Source organism: Somniosus microcephalus, unplaced genomic scaffold (genome assembly GCF_052327205.1).
Source record: "Somniosus microcephalus isolate GS21.2 unplaced genomic scaffold, FLI_Smic_1.0 unresolved_chr1, whole genome shotgun sequence".
Classification (NCBI taxonomy): Eukaryota; Metazoa; Chordata; class Chondrichthyes; order Squaliformes; family Somniosidae; genus Somniosus; species Somniosus microcephalus.
The window spans coordinates 110,685,756-110,699,507 of record NW_028225179.1 but is presented as its reverse complement, the minus strand read 5'-3'; positions in this window follow the sequence as shown (position 1 = coordinate 110,699,507).

The following is a 13,752-nucleotide window of genomic DNA, read 5'->3' as shown; positions in this document are numbered from 1 at the left end:
TGCTCAAGTCATAGAGACAGCGAACCGAGATGTAAAAGAAATACAGGGTTCAGACAGGGCTAATGCTAAGCAAGTTGCAGGTCAGGTTGTTGTGCACAAGTTAAACATGTGTCAGAAACCACAACGTGAGCATGGGAAGGCATGTTATAGATGCAAGGGCGATCACCTGATGAGTTAATGCTGGTTTCTGGAGGAAAAGTGCTACAAGTGTGGGAAACAAGGACACATAAAATGAGCATGCAGGGCAAAATCACCTGTGGAGGAATCCAAACCAAAAGGGGGAGGAAAGCAAAACCAAGGAAGTGAAGTGAAAAATCATGGAGCACACCACATCAGCAGGGAAGCTGGGAAGAAGAGGACATGTTCATAATGTATAGCATGTTAGAGAACATTCCAAAAGTGACTCCTATCACATTGCAACTGACAGTAAATGGCTCTAAGGTGAACTTTGAAGTGGATACAGGGTGCGGTGTGACCATAATGAACAAGGCAGAGTACTCAAAATTGTAGAACCGTGCAAAAGTTCCAGAGTTAAAGCCTTGCTCCCTGCATCTTAAAACATATACAGGTGAACGAGTAGCAACATTAGGTACAGCTAATGTAACTGTGCAACACAAGGACACAGTGGAACAGCTAGCTGTAGTTATAGTATCGGGTACCGGACCAAACCTGTTAGGTCGGGGCTGGATAAAAAAACTTAACTTAGACTGGGGAGCAGTAAATCAAATAGATGAGGGCAAACAGTTGACTTTGCAAGAAGTGTTGAGTAAACATGAGAACGTGTTCAAGGAGGTACTTGGCACATTTAATGGCCCCCCAGCTAAGATATATGTAGACAAGGAGGCACCGCCAAGGTTTTTTAAACAATGACCTGTGCCTTATGCCATGAAACCAAAGGTAGAGGGTGAGCTTGACCGTCTATTGAGAGAGAACATACTGGAGCCAGTGAAATGTTTGGAATGGGCAGCTCCGATAGTACCTGTTTTGAAACCGGACAATTCAGTAAGACTCTGTGGAGATTATAAATTGACAGTAAATCGGGTGTTCAAACTAGAGCAGTATCCTATTCCCAAAACAGAGGATCTCTTTGCAAACCTGGCTGGAGGGAAGAAATTCACAAAGTTGGATATGAGTCATGCCTACTTGCAGATTACACTGGATGACGAATCAATGAAGTATGTTACCATAAATACACACAAGGGCTTGTTTGCATATAACTGCTTACCGTTTGGTGTCTCATCTAGTCCAGCTATCTTCCAGAGGACAATTGAAGGTGTACTGCAAGGGATTCCATATGCTTCCATCTATCTGGATGACATTCTTGTGACGGGAAGAACCGACCAGGAACATCTGAGCACTCTGAGAGAGGTACTACAAAGATTGGAGAGGGCAGGGTTACGGCTCAAGAGGAGTAAGTGCACTTTCCTGGGGAATGAGGCAGTGTTCCTGGGACACAGAGTGGACACCACCAGGCTCCATCCACTCAAGGAGAAGGTACAAGCACTGCAGGATGCCCCTGCTCCTACCAATGTGGCTGAGTTAAAAGCTTACCTGGGACTGTTGAACTATTATAACAGGTTTTTACCAAACTTGTCAACAGTGTTAGCACCTCTTCACAAACTACTGCGCAAGGAGACACAGTGGCAGTGGGGCGAGGAGCAGGGGGTTTCATTTGAACAATCCAAGAAACTGATGCTGTCGTCGGATGTGCTGGTTCACTACAATGCAGAGAAAGACATCCTTCTCTCTTGTGACGCTTCACCTTACGGGGTGGGGGCAGTTCTTTCACACCACATGGAAGATGGAACTGAAAGGCCAATAGGGTTTCTGTCCCGAACTCTAACACCAGCGGAAAAAACTATTCCCAGTTAGATAAAGAGGGGTTAGCAATAATGTTTGGGTTACAGAGGTTCCACAAGTACATATATGGCAGGAAGTTCACCATATGCACCGATCATAAACCTCTTATCTCTCTTTTCAATGAGATGAAAGCAGTTCCAAAGATGGTGTCACCCCGGATCCAGAGGAGGGCAGTGACATTGAGGGCATATGAGTATGTCATTGTCTACAAGGTGGGCAAGTACCATGGGAATGCCGATGCCTTGAGCCATCTTCCACTGCCAGGCACACCTATCCGTGCAGCTCCAGAGGACAGAGTTTTGATGTTGGAGGACACTGACACGGCACTTGTGACTGCAGCGCAAGTAAGAACATGGACAGGTAAAGGTCCAGTACTGTCTAGAGTTCGAGAATATGTGGTGAGGGGATGGCCACAGCATTCGGAAGGGGCTGACTTCACACCCTACAGTGTCAGGAAAACAGAGCTGAGTGTGCAGGATGGTTGCATGTTGTGGGGAGCATGAGTGATTATTCCACAGCCAGCATGACAGTCTATCCTAGAGCAACTACATCAGTGTCATCCTGGGGACTCGCATATGAAAGCCTTGACTAGGAGTTACTTGTGGTGGCCAAAGCTAGATGAGGAGATAGAAAATCTAGTCAAGACATGCAGCACTTGTCAGGTACACCGGAAGGCACCAGCAGCGGCTCCTCTCCACCCCTGGGAGTAGCCGGATAAACGATGGAGAAGATTGCACTTAGATTATGCAGGTCCATTCATGGGGAAGATGTTCCTCATAATCATTGATGCACATTCCAAATGGATGGCTGTTTATCCTGTAAATTCTGCTTCCTCCACTACTACTATAGACTGCCTGCGTCGGAGCTTCAGTAATCAAGGGCTACCGGAGATAGTGGTGAGTGACAATGCCACTTGTTTTGTGAGTACAGAGACAAAAGAGTTCTTGTGAAAAAATGGCATAGTGCAGGTGACCTCGGCTCCATATCATCCGTCCTCAAATGGACTTGCGGAGAGAGCCGTACAAACATTTAAAGAGAAGATGAAAAAAGTGCAGAAGGGAGTTTAGCAGCCAAAGTGTCACGGGTTCTGTTCAGCTACAGAATAACACCTCAATCCACCACAGGACTCTCTCCTGCTGAGATGTTATTAGGTCGTAGACTATGCACCACTCTTGACCTTGTCCACCCAGACCTACAAAGGAAAATGGAAAACAGACAAAACAAACAAAAAGAGAACCATGACAAAAGAACAAAGAGCTGAAGTTTTGGAGAAGGAGATGCGATCCTTACCAAGAATTTCAGTTATGGACCAAAGTGGATTCCTGGCTTCATAGACACAATGACAGGTCCAGTATCATACAAGGTCATGTTGGGAGATGGTAGGGTAGTACGCAGACATGTAGATCAGATACTTCCCAGACAAGGGGAAATTGAAATGAAGGTTCCAGTTGCAATGACTGAGGACAGGGTTGCCCCCAGTTATCCAAGTGCATCTGTGGTGCCACCACCAGGGACAGAGACAATTCCACAGGAAACTATTCATCAAGAGGAAACCATCGTTGCAGAGTCAGATACTCTGAGCACTGCTCAGGAGCAGCTGGTGGATTCATCACAAACAAGCAGGGACTTTACTGTTAGATGTTCACAAAGGACTCGCAAGCCACCAGAGAGATTGATACTGAACTGTTAGATTCGTCAAGTATGGAACATGGGAATGGAGACTTCTTATGTGACCCTTAGGAATTGTTTGTTAAGAAATTCATACTGAACCCTTAAGGGGGGAGGGATATAGTAATCTGGGATGTTATGATTAAGGTTATCCACCAGGTGGTGCTGTAGCCAATGCTGCTGCTAAGGTCAGGGGTTTGCTTCCTGTTAAGGTCAGCAAAGGTGGAATGCCAGGATGCAGGCCTGATGTTTGCTACTCTGTTTGTTTTATAAAGTACTCGTACTAGTTCTAAGATATCACCTCTCCGAGTTCCTTGTTTCACTACATGGATTTATCACACTCATGATGAACCTGTTCCCGAATCATTTGAAAATAGCCTACTGACATAAACAGTCGTAGTTGTTTACTTCAAAGATACTTCAGTCAAACAAGACTGCCTGACATAACTCTTCTCAAATATTTTGAGGAGTTTTATGAACCACCTATCTTTCCATCCTATAATTAAATGGACCCCTCTGCCTATGTTTATTACACTAGCCACTAAAGTTATTGTTACATAGTTATGTTGGGACTACATTGTACAAGTGTACTAACACTTGTATCCAGTGTAGCTGCACTACGATGCTGGGAAAGTAGTGCGCAGGCGCCGCACAGGCACTTGGCAATATCACCTCGCACCACACGGCAAGGAGCCATTACAACCCAAATAAAACAGTAGTTTATAATTACAAACTACCGAGTCCAGAGTCGACTTTACAAAGCACTACGAGCGCTAAAAGACATAACATGGTGGCAGCGGTATAAGTGAGTAAAACTTACGCAAATAAAAACGCTATCAGATCGAAGAAAGAAATTTAAAAGTAAACTCTGCAACGTTTTAAATGCGAATCGTACGGGCAGCTAAAATGGCAGCATCCAATGCACTGACCGCGAATATGCTCCCCATCATGAACTGGGAAGCCGATGATATCGTGGAAGCTTTCCGGAAATTTAAGCAAAAATGTGAGCTTACATTTAAAAGTTTCCTGAAAGGCTCCTCCGATGAGGAAAAAGCCAGCTTCATTCTACAGTGGGCGGGAGAAAAAGGCTTAGATCTCTATAACAGCTGGAGTTTATCTGAAGAGGATAAAACGAACCCTACGGATATTTATGAAAAGTTCAGTAACCATCTCGAGCCTAAATCAAACCACCGCATATACAGGTATAAATTCCAAAGCTTAAGACAGGAACCTGGTGAAAACGGCTGACAATTTCCTGACGAGATTAAAAAACGAAGCCAGCAAATGCAAGTTTACGGAACTAGAAGAAAGGCTGGTAGACCAATTAATATGGGGATCAGCACATACAGAAGTGCATAAAGAACTAATAGGAAAAGAAAAGCTCGGAATATCAGAAGCCATAGATACAGCGAGGGCTCACGAAGCCACAAAACAATAGATGAAAACGCTGAATACTCATACGGCTGACGTGCGGACAACTCCCGAACCAGATCACAGAGTAGATGCAGTGCGCGAAAAGCACAGCACACAAAAACAAGTATATGACAGCGGGAAGAATACGTGTAGAAACTGCGGAAGACAACACGACTACACAGACAGAAGAAAATGCCCAGCGTATGGAACAAGCTGCAACACGTGTGGTAAAGCAAACCACTGGCAATTAATGTGCAGAGCCAAAAGAGAGGGGCTACACACCAAAAGCAGAGGTGGACAGCAGAACCAACAAAAGAAAAACAAAATCCATACCATGGGTGAGCAAGATGACGAAGACTGCGGGTACGACAAAGCTCTGAACATTGAAACCATAAAGGTTCTCTTACACGAAACGTCCAGAGCGGAAAGCACCCCAAAGAAAGAATGGCACACTATCATCCAGATTAAAAAGAGCATCGAAGGACAGCCCACAACCGTCAATCTAAAAGTAAAGTTGGACACAGGAGCTCAGAGCAACATCCTTCCACTGAGGCTATGCCAGAGGATCTTCCCCGAAAACTTGGACGAAGATAGATACCCGAAAAGAGGATGTTTAAAAGCAAACAACGTCATGCTGACAGCGTATGGGGGGAGCGAGATCAGACAACTCAGAACAACCTATATAAAAGGAACACACAAAAGCAGAAACATCAACTGCATGTTCTATGTGACCGACTCCAAGGGACTGGCGATCCTGGGATTAAACAGCTGCGAGAAGCTGGGGATAATCTCGGTAAACCACGAACTAACAAAAACATCACTGACAGTCGACAGCAACACCCCACTGGAAAATCGTCCACAAATCATGGACACGAAACATTTGATGGACATGTATCCAGAGTGTTTTGATGACACTGTAGGATGCTTCGGGGAGTTCAAGTACCATATAACAATAGATCCAGAGGTAAAACCCGTCATCCACGCTCCAAGAAAAATACCCATCGAGCTAAAAGAAAAATGATACACCGAACTAAAAGAAATGGAAGAGAAAGAAATAATCGCAAAGGTCACTGAACCCACAGACTGGGTAACCTCGATTGTGGTATGGGAAAAGCCGAACGGGCGGCTCAGAATCTGTCTGGACCCCAAAGACTTAAACCAGGCAATAAAGCGGGACCACTACCCCACACCAACATTAGAAGAAACCACGCCAGCACTGGCAGGAGCCAAAGTCTTCTCCAAACTGGATGCCAGAAACGGCTACTGGAACATAAAACTGGATGAAGAATCAACTAACCTGACGACTTTTAATACACCATTGGGGCATTATAAATTCCTGCGGCTGCCATTCGGGTTGAAAGTCAGCCAAGACATCTTCCAACAAAAGATCGATGAAACATACAAAGGCTGTGAAGGAGCCATTGGAATCGCTGATGACATCCAAGTTTACGGAACAAATGAAAGAGATCACGACGTGCACTTGCACAAGGCCATGGAGCGCACCAGAATGGCTGGCATCAAGCTGAACGCCGAGAAGTGCATCGTTAAAAGTACGAAATGCAAATTTTTTGGCATGATCTACACACCGGAGGGTGTCAAGCCTAATCCCAAAAAGGTCGAGGCGATAGCAGAGATGAAACCTCCAAAAGACAAGAAGGAGCTGAGAAGCTACCTCGGTTTGGTCCAGTATATGAGCTCTTTCATCCCGAACATGTCAGACTACACAGCGAACCTAAGAGAATTACTAAAAGAAGACACCGAATACCAATTGTCAGAATCCCATGAGAGGAACTTCAAACACCTAAAGGAATTATTATGTTAAGAAACCAGCCTGTCTTATTACGATAGAAAAAAACCTGTCACCCTACAGCTAGATGCCTCTACCAGGGAGCTAGGGGCAGCCCTCATGCAGGAGGGAAAACCAATAGCTTTCGCATCGAAGGCATTGACATCAGCAGAGACAAGATACGCAAACATCGAAAGAGAGCTATTGGCAGTAGTATACGGATGCGAAAAGTTCCACACCTACTTATACGGAAGAAAATTCGAGGAAGAGAGTGACCATCGTCCACTCGAACAAATTTACAAGAAAAATTTAAGCAAGGCCCCAGCAAGACTGCAAAGGTTACTGTTAAGATTCTAAAGTTACGACTTCGAATTAAAATACCGGCCAGGAAAAGAAATGGCACTGGCAGATGCATTGTCTCGATTGTCACCACACGAGAAACACGAGATGAAGGGCCTGACAGTAAAAATACACCACCTCGTAAATGTTACTCCCACAAAGCTTAGCCAAATTCAAGAGGAGACTGGTAAAGAAGAGGAGTTGCTACTACTCAGGCAACAGGTAATACAGGGGTGGCCGGAGAAGATCCAGCAGGTCCAAAACCAAATCCGACAGTACTGGACAATCAGAGACGACATCTCGGTGGAGGACGGTGTTCTCCTTGCTGGCTCAAGAATCATAATACCAAAAACGATGCAAACGGAACTTCTCCGCTTAATACACCAAGGCCATATGGGGATGGAGAAATGCAAACTAAGAGCCAGATCAGCTGTGTACTGGATAGGCATGTACAAAAGCATAGAACAAATGGTCTCCACATGCTGCATATGCCAGAAATACTTAAACACACAGCAGAAGGAGGAGATGATTCAAATGGAAGTACCCCCGAGACCATGGCACACGGTCGGAACAGATCTGTTCCTGTACAACCAGGAGTGGTACATCATAGTAGCAGACTGCTACTCAAAATTTCCTTTTGTTAGAAGGATAAACGACATGAGAGCCACAACAATCACAAAAATTGCGAAAAACTTATTCGCAGAACAGGGCATCCCAGAGAAGGTCACCTGTGACAATGGGACACAATTCACCTCCAGCGAATTCAGAGCACTGGCTGGAAAATACGGATTTAAAATAATTACCTCATCCCCACATTACCCAAGGGGACACGGATTTATTGAAAGACAGATCCAAACAGTCAAAAGAGCTCTCATTAAAAGCAAGGAGACGGGAGGAGACCAAGACCTCGCCCTTTTGGCAATCAGATCGACACCTTTGAGAGCAGACTCGAAATCACCAGCAGAACTACTAAATGGTAGAAAATACAAAACAACTCTACCAGCAAAGATATATCCTCCCCAGGACCAAGAGGATGTTCGGCAGAAGCTGATGGAAACACAAGCTACGGGGAGCACACACTATAACAAGAACGCAAAACCACTACCGGAGCTAATAAATGGGCAATCAGTGCATATACAAGATCCGTTGTTGAGAACAGGGAGTCCAGCCAAGGTTATTGGAAAAGCTGACACTCCAAGATCTTACTTGGTAGAGACAGAACCTGGAAACCAATACAGGCGAAACAGGATCCATATCAGACCCTCACCTGAAGCTGTCAAACAGCGGACAACATTAACAGCAGTTACGGTACCAGACACGGAAAACAATATAACGCCAGAAACAAACACCTCAAATACAACAACTGCAAACATGCACTCTCCAGAGCCAAACACGACAGCACCGGCGACAAGAAAAGAACACACTGAAACACCGCAGAAAGGAATAGTTACAGCCAAGTCCACAAGATGGAGGAGTAACATACAACCACCTGAGCGGTATCGTGAATAATTATAAAGACAATTATAATTCGCACAGAACAGTAAAACAACATGGACAAATATCTGTATATACATTGAGCAAAGAAAGCTCACGTTCTGTATTTAGTTAATGTTATTCAACTGGAAACATTGTAAAATAGAAAATTGATGTAATTAGTTTTGTTGGGAAAGAGGGATGTTACATAGTTATGTTGGGACTACATTGTACAAGTGTACTAACACTTGTATCAAGCGTAGCAGCACTACGATGCTGGGAAAGTAGTGCGCAGGCGCCGCACAGGCACTTTGAAATATCACCCCGCACCACGCGGCAAGGAGCCATTACAACCCAAATAAAACAGTAGTTTATAATTACAAACTACCGAGTCCAAAGTCGTCTTTACAATGCACTCCGAGTGCTAGAAGATATAACAGTTATACTTTAATCACTCATGGCTCCTTGTACACGCATTTCTCATAGTTAGCACTCAGTCACTTAAAGTACAAAATAAGACAGGCTTTTATCTGTCTATCTTGGAAAACCCTGTTGCTCCAAGATTATTAACCCATAACACTCCAGGATGTCCAACATACAACTCTCCAGGATGTCCGCCCGCTTCCTGCAGGTGTACTTTCTCCGGGCCGCAGTAAAGGTGGAACTGGTGAGATTTCTGGCAGTGGAGAGGAGGAGATGTCATTCCGCTAGTCTTTGAGGGACATCACCATGGAAGGGCTCACAGCCCAAACTCCAACCCTCCCCGCAGACTTACATCCTCAATCTATGCTCCCCAGTGTTAAATCCGTGAATCTTGATGTATGGTGTCCTTCAATAAATAGACAGAGACCGCAGAGGAACAAGCAACAGGAGTTTACTGGATGAGGGTTACTCTAAAACTAACAGTACAGATCCCTACTCAGGGTTTATATACAGGTGTGGTCACTGCCGGTACTACAGTATACAGGAGCTGTAAAAAGTAGTTCTCCCCTTAAAGGTACATACACTACAATGCCTCCCCTTTTAGATTAACAGTACCATAACATTCATTTAACAATGAACACTTTTAACATGCAACATTAACTGAAAATAGTCCATTTATAAATTCAGTCTTTGGGGCGGCTTCCTGATCCTTTCTGAATAGCGCCTTTCCTGAGTGTCTTGCTCTTGGTGCGGAAGCGATTCTGGCCCCCTGTCGTCAGTTGGCTCATCAGCTTCCGATGCTACTGTTTCTGGGGTAGATGCTATCTGTATGTCGGGTTCACCACCAGGTACGCGAGACATGGGGTTGACTCGTTCCTGTAACTCTAGGATCTGGTCGACATGGCATCTCACAATGTTCTCCCCAACATCCACCGTGTACATTAGTGGCCCCTGCCGTGTGCATATCGTTCCTGGTTACCATTTCTCTGTTCGGTAGTCGCGGGCCAAGACTGGTTGCCCTACCTTGAAGCTCCTTGTCGGCTTCTCATTGATGTGCTGGAATTGTTTATTCTCAACATCTCTTCGTACATTTGGTCTCAGCAAATCCAGACGAGATCTCAACCTTCGGTTAAAGAACACCATGGCCGGGGTCTGGTTGGTGATTGCATGTGTCGCATTTCTGTAGGCTAACAGGAAATTGTCCACCTTATGCTGCAGTGGAATGTCATCATCGCACATGGCCCTTACTGCCTTTTTAAAGGTTTTTACAAACCTCTCAGCCAATCCATTTGTGGCTGGATGATACAGGGCGGATGTGTAATGCCTTATCCCATTCCTTTACATTAATTCCCGAAACTCTTCGGACACAAACTGTGGTCCGTTATCAGAGCAAATCTGCTCTGGCAAGCCGTTCCTGGCAAATATGGTCCGTAGGACTGCAATCGTTTTCTCCGTAATGGTGTAGGACATTTTGATCACCTCAGGCCATTTCGAGTGCGCATCCATGGCTATTAAAAACATTGAGTCCATGAATGGACCAGCAAAATCAATATGCACCCGTTGCCATGGAGAGGAGGCCCACTCCCATGGGTGTAGAGGGGCATGTGGTGGTGCATTTCGGTCCTTCTGGCATCCTGAGCAGCTCTTTGTCAGGTCCTCAATTTGCTGATCAATCCCCGGCCACCACACATAAGCCCTAGCAAGGCTTTTCATTTTCACCCCTCCCAGATGGCCTTCGTGAAGCTCATTGAGCACTCTCTCCCTTAACTTGGGTGGAATTACCACTCGGGATCCACACATCAAGGTCCCCTGGCATACTGCCAGCTGTTCTCTTCTGGATGAGAATGCTGGCAACAGTGAGTCGCCATGGGTTGGCCATCCCTTCACCATCAAGTCATATACCCGAGACAGCGTCGGGTCATTTCGGGTCTCCTTCTCTATATCCGCATTATTTACTGGCAAGCGTTCAATTATAGTCGAATAAAATATTTCGACAGGGTCCACTGCTGGTGCTTCCTCCGCAGTAGGCAGTGGCAGGCGTGATAGCCCATCAACGTTTCCATGCTGTTTCGTGCCCTTATATGCTATTTCATATTGGTTCGCCCCTAGAAAAAGGGACCATCTTTGTAGCCGTTGCGCAGTCATCACCGGAACGCCCTGCTTCGGATTAAAGATGGAGACAAGTGTTTGGTAGTCAGTCAGCAAGGTGAACTTCTGCCCGTGCAGATAGTGGTTGAACTTTTTCACTCCCCACTCTAGGCTGAGGGCCTCCCTGTCAATCTGGGCGTAGTTACGCTTGGCTGAGGTTAGTGACCGAGATGCAAAGGCTACTGGCCTCTCCAAGCCGTCCGGGAATTTATGCGACAGCACCGCTCCAATACCATAGGGTGATGCATCACACGCCAACCGAATTGGTAGTGCTGGGTAGAAATGAGCCAAGACCTCTTTTGATGTGATCAATTCTTTGCACTTCTGGAAAGCTCGTTCACATTCATCATTCCACTTCCATGGTACCCCCGTTTGCAGTAGGGTGTTCAGTGGGTGTAGTACTGTAGACAAATTCGGCAAGAACTTATGGAAGTAGTTCACCAGCCCGAAGAACAACCTCAGTTGTGACACATTTTCCAGTGCTGGAGCCTTGACTACTGCCTCAATCTTTTCAGGGGACTTATGTAACCCCTCTTCATCAATAACGTGGCCACAATACGAGATCTGCTTCTAGAAAAACTCGCATTTGTGGCGATTAGCTCGGAGCCCATATTCCTTCAATCTAGTGAGCACCTGCTCCAGGTTGGCGAGGTGATCACTGTCATTTACACCCGTGACCAGGATCTCGTCCAAATAACACTGGGTCCCTGGAATCCCTTGCAGGACTTGATCCATTGCCCTTTGCCAAATAGCTGGAGCTGATGCTACCCCGAACACCAGCCGGTTGTATTGGTAGAGATCTTTATGAGTGTTGATCGTGAGGTACTGTTTCGAGGCTTCTTCTACCTCCATTTGCAGGTACGCCTGGGCCAGATCAATCTTAGTGAAGCGTTTTCCTCCAGATGGCGAGGCGAAAATATCTTCAATCCGCGGAAGCAGATATTGTACCGTGTGAAGGACTGGGTTCACTGTCACCTTAAAGTCCCCACAGATGCGAACCTTCTTTGGTTCCCCAGGCGTATTACTCAATGATCTCTTCATTACAGGAACGATGGGTGTAGCCCACTCGCTCCAGTCCACTTTGGACAGTACTCCAGAAAGTTCCAAACCTTCCAGCTCTGCTTCGACTGCTGGGCGGATCGCATAAGGCATCGGTCTGGCCTTAGAAAACTTTGGGCTTGCATTTTCCTCTATTTTCATCATCGCTGTTATGCCTTTTAGTGTTCTGAGTCCCTCCTGGAACACTTCTTGTGCATCAGTTAGCATTTTTGACAGTCGTCCAGGTGTGACGTCATCATCCTTTTTGGCATCTACAGTCAGTGCTTGTATGGAATGCCAATCTAGCTGTATCTTCCGGATCCATTCACGTCCTAGTAGTGGTGGTCCTCCATCTGGCAATGCATATAGGTCCATTTTTGGTGTTTCCTTGCCATTATATATAACGTTCACCCTTATTTTTCCTTTGGGGTAGACTTTTTGCCCCGTGTACGTCTTCAAGACAATCTCTGTACCTCTCAAGTGTATATGTGAGAATAGCCGCTTGTAGTCCCTTCGGTTTATGACTGTTAGGGCTGATCCTGTGTCCAATTCCATTTTCACTTGGACTCCATCTATCTTGAGCGTGACCCAGATAGTTTGGTGATCCTCCATTTTGATTACATTATGTAGTTTCAGACAACCCAGCTCCTTGCTTCCGGAGTCTGTATCACTTTTCTGTTCGTCTGAACTACTCTCCGTCACCTTATGTACCTTTTTGTACTCCTGTGGAGATTTCTTGCTGCTGGTTTTCTTTCCCGACCTGCACACTCCTGCTACGTGTCCTACTTTTCCACACTGTCTGCACACTTGGTACTTGAACCAACAATCCTTATGGTCGTGTGTTGTTCTGCCGCAGCGATAACACTTCACTGCTCCATATGACATTTCATTTGTGCCATATTCTTGCGATCTCCGTTGTATCTCTGCAGCGCCCCGTGTGGCTGCTTCATGTGATACTGCCATGCTGAAAGCCTTGTCCAGCGTAAGATCCTTTTCTGATAGAAGCCGTTTCTGGGTTCCTTCACTTTGAAGCCCACACACAAACTTGTCGCTTAAAGTATCTGCTAGTCCCGTTCCAAACTGGCAGTGTTTCGATAGCTTGCGCAGTTCCGTTAAATACTCAGCATTACTTTCATCTTTATGCTGGTTCCTTTTGTGAAACTTAAATCTTTCTGCTATCAGCAGCGGTGTGGGGTTTAAGTGGTCCTGTAGGATTGCCACTATGCTTTCAAAATCCTTTTCCACTGGCTTCTCTGGGGTTACTAGGTTTCGCAGTCAGCCATACGTTTTTGCACCCATGGAATTCAACAATACCAGTGCTTTCCTGGCATCTGGCACTTCATTCGCCTTGCAGTACACTTCTATGCGTTCTACATATGTCGCCCAATCTTCGACTTCATTGTCGAACGCTGTGACACTGCCACTCTTCGGCATCCCTGGGTGTGGTTAGACTGGCTAAAAATGGCGTCTCCCGCGCTCTCCCTTCTTCTGCGCTGGCTCAAAATGGCGTCTCCCGCGCTTTCCTTTCTTCCCGTGCTCTCCCTTCTTCTCCACTGTGGCTCAAAATGGCGTCTCCCGCGCTCTCCCTTCTTCTCCACTGCAGC